We start from the raw sequence: 6,000 nt of genomic DNA, 5'->3' as shown, positions 1-6,000 counted from the left end.
TGTCTCCTCCCCTCCCTCCTGCCTTCCTTCCCTCCTGTGCTGGGGATAGGGTCTGGAGCCTTGTACATGCCAGCCCAGTGCTCTACCCCTCAGCTGCGTCTCAGCCCTCCAGTTTCCTAATACAGTACCGGGCTGGGGCTGTAGCTCCAAGGTAGAATGTGTGCTCAGAAAGTTCAAAACTCGCAAGTTTGGAGAGGCTGCAGTGTCCAGCTGAGGGACCCCACACACACATTATCCCCAACTGCTCGAAAAGAACTGGGCTGTGGCCTGAAGGCCAGCCATGTAGACATCTCTTCTCAATACAAGCCTGGAGATCCCACACCACCAGGGATCCCCCTGGAGCCCTGTGTTCCAGATTCTGGTGTGGGCTGCACATGGGCCAGGGCTGGCTCTGGACTCCTGAGTGCTGAGGTGGAGTTGAGTGTTGGAGGAGGAGCCCCCGCAGCAGGGAAGAAACCCATCCATGTTTGCAGGGAACAGAAGACACGGCAGACGGTACATTCAGCACTTCTACTTCAGGGGACTGGTCAATCCAGACCATAACAGAATCAGGAACATAATTGCACAGCGCTGGGTGCAGCAGCCTAAGTGGCTCAGTCCCAGTCCCCCTCCCCCTCGGGGTTGTCCTCCCGCGGCGCCTCCAGGTCGTTGAAGTGGAAGTTGGCCATCATGTCTCGCATGGCCAGCATCAACCGGTTCAAGCCTTGGTTATGGTTCAGACCCCCAGGCACTCCTTCCTCTGGCCTCTCCCCCTGCAGCAGTGAGACATGTCTGAGCAGGGCCTCTCTGTGCTGGGACTGGGGACCTGGGGCCCAAGCAGGGAGATGCGTCATCAAGCCCGGGGTGGCCTACACCCCAGCACGGGACCTGGACCCTCCTCAGGTGCCTGTCGAGGACATGAAGCTCTGAAAAACCAAAGGCACATGTCTACCCAGGCCAGTGCGAGTTAGGGGGCCGAGCAGCCCTGCAGCTCCCAGGAGCTGTCGGCCCCGCTCCTGCACTGCCCAGCATGGTGCTGACGCTGGACATCTGCATGCAGACGACTGGCTTGAACCACTCAGCACAGAAGCTGAGACATGCCCAACCTACCTCCACAGTGTAATTTGGCAACAGTGACCGGAAGAAGAGGGCAACTGTGTTTCCATGGCTGACAGGACTTAACCTGAAACAGGAAGTCAAGAGAAGTCATAAAACAAAGCTAGACTCCCCTTGACTCCTCCCAAGGCAGGTCAGGGTCCGGCTTGGGGTGGGGCCATGGACACCCAAGGACAACTGGGAAGGAAAGGAAGGGGCCCGGAGGTGGCTCTTCAAGGAGCCTAGTCTGTGAAATGACCACACCCAGGCTGTCCTCTGCCATGGCACAGGCCTTGTTTCCAAGAAGAACTGCAGTCTCACTGGGCATGGTGGCCATGCCTGTGCCAGCGACTTGGGAAGCTGAGGTAGGCGGATCATGAGTTCAAAGCCAACCTGGGCAAATCAGCAAGATGGCCCCAACATTTAAAAAAGTGCTGGGGCTGTAGCTCAGGGGTAGAGCACCCAGGTTCAATCTCCAGCACCACAAAACAGTAAAGGGCTGCAGGTGCACACCTCCTTCAGCACCAGGACAGCAGAGAACAGAGCCACAGGCAGGGGATGCCATGGCCACTGTCTGCTGGATGCCAGGGCCACACCCATGCTCTGAGGAGGAGAAAGTCCATGTGGGCAGAGAGCAGAGCAAGGTGCCTCTCTACCGCTGACCAACGACCTCCTCCTGAGCTACTGGGGAGCTTGACACAATGGGCTTCACTGTGAACACACAGTCTCATTATAACTTCTACAAAGTTGGTGGGGAAAGGTGGGGCTGGAAGGCAGCCTGCCTTAAAAGGGAGGGCCGCCAGCAGCTCTGGGGCTTACCCCAGACAAGCAGCTCCTCAGCACATTTTTCCCCTGCCAGGATGGAACCCAGGTCACACATACTAGGCAAGTGCTCTGCCACTGAGCTAAACCCTGGACCTTTTGATTTTGAGAAAGGGTCTTGCTAAGCTGTTGGCCTTGAACTTGTGATCCTCCTGGTCTCAGCCCTGAGTATCTGAGATTATAGGTGTGGCTCTAACACCAGAAGTAAAGGTGAAAGGGCTCTTGTTGGCTCTGAAAGCTGCCCACACTCCAGGGGCAGCCTGTAGGCGGGCTCTGATGTGTTTCTTTGTCACTTTCTGTCCCACCAACCCACTCTCCTTGCCCAGCCTCATGGGCCTTCTTGCTCCCTTCCTGCTGCTCTGGGTATCTCTCAGTACACTTTGGACCTTACCCTTATCTCTAGGTTCTACAATTCTCATCTGTTCCTACCACGGCAGCTGACCACAGGCAGAGTGGCTTCTTATTCTGCTTCTCACTGCGTTTTGTAGTATCTGCTACAAAATCTGGAAAGAAACGCTCAGAGTTGGGTGGATATGTGCAAAGGCAGCTGTGTCCTGAGTGTCACTGCTGCTCCCTCTTCCCTGTGCCTGACCCCTGGCCTTCTGGGCTGCCTTCGGTGGGCATCGAGCCCCGGGGAGCCCCGAGGCACTGACCTGGGTCTGCACAAGCACAGTGGGGGTGAGGGCATTACCTCTCTGGTCTGACGTAGGAGTAGATGTTGTCCAGGGGAGGCAGAGGGTCAAACCCTATCACAGACTATGTGGTCACATCCTTTAGAAAGGGGAGAAACGGTGATGCTAGAGCCTTCTGGGGCAGGTCACTCAACAGAGAAGGGGAATGGGCTTGGCTTTCTGACCCTGGGCAGGGGCATGGTGGGAAAGGTCAAGCACACAGGAAGTGCCCACGCATGCCATGATCAAACTCACTGTGGTGCCCAAGCCACACAGCATGGGCTGAACCACGTGTCACACAAAGCCGGCACAGCCCTGTCCGGCCTCTCTACCCTCTCCCGCCAGCACCACGCTGTCACTACTCATCAGAACAAGCCTTCCTGGCCAGAAGAGGTTGGAAGTGCTATCCTGAGGATCAGCAGAGCAGCTTAGGTAAATTAGTGGTGTCGAGGGCCCCAAGGTACCCCCTGTCCTGGCCGCCCTGACCTGCCTCTTCCTACGCACCTGTGGTGCCCTTGAGGTTTCCCCACAGCAGCAGCCTGCTCTCAGCAGTGTTGCATGCAGGCCTGGCCACCAGCAAGGCACATGGGGCCAAGACCATGGGTGTAGCAGCTCCTGGATTGACCAGCACCCCAGTAGGCTGAGGGAAGGTACTCATGCCCCCTTTGGCCTCACCCGCCCTCCTGCCTGTGGGCTACCAGGAGCAGGAGGGGAACAGTCACACAGCCCACCATCACGCCCTCCTCCTTACCTGGGGAAGCGCAGCAACAGCCTCCCTGATCTCCGAGAGGATCACATGGCGATGGATGTTTCTGGGTGCATGCTGGTAGAGCATCTGAGGCCTGAGGCCAGGGCAAACAGCATCAGATTAACCAGTGCCCACCCTGAAAACTGCTAAGCCCTTCCTCCCTGGCAGGTCTCCATCTCCCAAGGATGTCCAGCTTCACCCCGAGACGGCCAGGCAGTCAGTCCATGGTGTGCTGAGTGAGTCTCTGAAGAACCCGAGTGTCACTACAGCTGCAGCATAGGGCCTGCCCCTGCTGGACACAGTGGGGCGGAGAAGTTGCACAGGGAGCAGAACGTGCTCCTGCCCATTGAAACATCCCCTCTAGTGTGGAGAACAGATGAGTGCACAGTGAATACTGGCTGTGAGGGCTAGGGTGCCAGGGCCCCCACTCTCCCATCATTTCTTCAATTTTACTTCCACAGCAAAGGGCTACCTCTGGGCAGTTAGGGGAGACTACTGGCCAGCACAGATCACAGAGTCCTCACTGTACCAGCCAGCCTGGCCACAGCAGTCCCAGACCACAATGCTAACAGGGCCAAAGGCCAGACCATGGGTGGGAGTGGGCCAGGGATGCTGCTTGCTGCTATCTCTGCCAGCAGGTGTGAGCCTGGCACCTGCTATAGCAGATGTGAGAACCAGGCGCATAGCAGTAGGCAGGACAGAATATGGGCAGACCCATGCCACACCTAAAATCCCACCTGGACAGTGGTAGCAGCCTTGGGGTCTACTAGCTCACCCACAGGAGAGCAGGACTATGCCAGCGGCAGCAGACATGAAACCACTCTGGCCCACAGCATCTAACATCAGAGGGTGCCCAGAGAGGGCAGGAGGGGCTGACCTGCACGAATACCCAGCATCTCACCTGTTCACACAAGCCTCCACAGCGGGGTCCCCAGAGTCCACTGCCTGAAGAAACACACAGACATTTTCCTCCAGCCAGCTCATGGTGGCAGGCTTTTTCCAGAGGAAGTGCGACCTCCCGAGGTACAGACTCACCAGCTGGGTCAGGGCAGGGGGCTGGCTGTGGGAGCAAGGCCTGGGTCAGGGATGGGGGGCTGGCTGTGGGAGCAAGGCCAGGGTCAGGGATGGGGAGCTGGGTGTGGGAACAAGGCCATGGTCAGGGAAGGGGACTGGCTGTGGGAGCAAGACCTGGGGCAGGGATGGGGAGCTGGGTGGAGCAAGGCCACGGTCAGAGATGGGGGGCTGGCTTTGGGAGCAAGCCTGTGTTAGGGATGGGGAGCTCGGTAGAGCAAGGCCTGGGTCAGGGATGGGGGGCTGGCTCTGGGAGCAAGACCTAGGTCAGGGATGAGGAGCTGGGTGGAGCAAGGCCAGGGTCAGGAATGGGGGCTGGGGGAGCAAGGCCTGGGTCAGGGATGGGGGACTGGCTTTGGGAGCAAGGCCAGGGTCAGGGATAGGGAGCTGGGTGGAGCAAGGCCAAGGTCACGGATGGGGAGCTGGCTGTGGGGGCAAGGCCAAGTTCAGGGATGGGGGGCTAGGTGGAGCAAGGCCAAGGTCAGGGATGGGGAGTGGGGTGTGGGAACTAGGCCATGGTCATGGCAGGGAACTGGCTGTGGGAGCAAGACCTGGGTCAGGGATGGGAGCTGGGTGGAGCAAGGCCAAGGTCAGGGATGGGGAGCTGGGTGGAGTAAGGCCTGGGTCAGGGATGGGGGGCTGTCTCTGGGAGCAAGACCTGGGTCAGGGATGGGGAGCTGGGTGGAGTAAGGCCTGGGTCAGGGATGGGGAACAGGCTGTGGGAGCAAGGCCAGGGTCAGGGATTGGGGACTGGCTGTGGGAGCAAGGCCAGGGTCAGGGATGGGGAGCTGGGTGGAGCAAGGCCAAGGTCAGGGATGGGGAGCTGGGTGTGGGAGCAAGGCCTGGGTCAGGGATGGGGAGCGGGGTGGAGCAAGTCCTGGGTCAGGGATGGGGGACTGGCTGTGGGAGCAAGGCCAGGGTCAGGGATGGAGAGCTGGGTGGAGCAAGGTCTGGGTCAGGGATGGGGGACTGGCTGTGGGAACAAGGCTTGGGTCAGGGATTGGGGGCTGGCTGTGGGATCAAGGCCTGGGTCAGGGATGGGAGCTGGGTGGAGCAAGGCCAAGGTCAGGGATGGGGAGCTTGCTGTGGGAGCAAGCCTGGGTCAGCGATGGGGAGCTGGGTGGAGCAAGGCTTGGGTCAGGGATTGGGGGCTGGCTGTGGGATCAATGCCTGGGTCAGGGATGGGGAGCTGGGTGGAGCAAGGCCTGGGTCAGGGATGGGGGGCTGGCTCTGGGAGCAAGACCTGGGTCAGGGATGGGGAGCTGGGTGGAGCAAGGCCAGGGTCAGGGATGGAGAGCTGGGTGGAACAAGGTCTGGGTCAGGGATGGGGGACTGGCTGTGGGAACAAGGCTTGGGTCAGGGATTGGGGGCTGGCTGTGGGATCAAGGCCTGGGTCAGGGATGGGAGCTGGGTGGAGCAAGGCCAAGGTCAGGGATGGGGAGCTGGGTGGAGCAAGGCCAGGGTCAGGGATGGGGAGCTGGCTGTGGGAGCAAGCCTGGGTCAGCGATGGGGAGCTGGGTGGAGCAAGGCTTGGGTCAGGGATTGGGGGCTGGCTGTGGGATCAATGCCTGGGTCAGGGATGGGGAGCTGGGTGGAGCAAGGCCAAGGTCAGAG

General features: G+C 59.6%; 1 pseudogene; it reads right to left on the bottom strand.

Annotated features, from left to right (window-relative positions):
* Positions 1-593: 593 nt before the first annotated feature.
* The window catches only part of LOC144253051 (ribosome quality control complex subunit TCF25-like), a 33,435-nt pseudogene continuing 28,028 nt past the window's right edge, over positions 594-6,000 (bottom strand).

This window comes from Urocitellus parryii, unplaced genomic scaffold (genome assembly GCF_045843805.1).
Source record: "Urocitellus parryii isolate mUroPar1 unplaced genomic scaffold, mUroPar1.hap1 Scaffold_88, whole genome shotgun sequence".
Classification (NCBI taxonomy): domain Eukaryota; kingdom Metazoa; phylum Chordata; class Mammalia; order Rodentia; family Sciuridae; genus Urocitellus; species Urocitellus parryii.
This window is presented reverse-complemented; position numbering and strand designations above follow the sequence as displayed.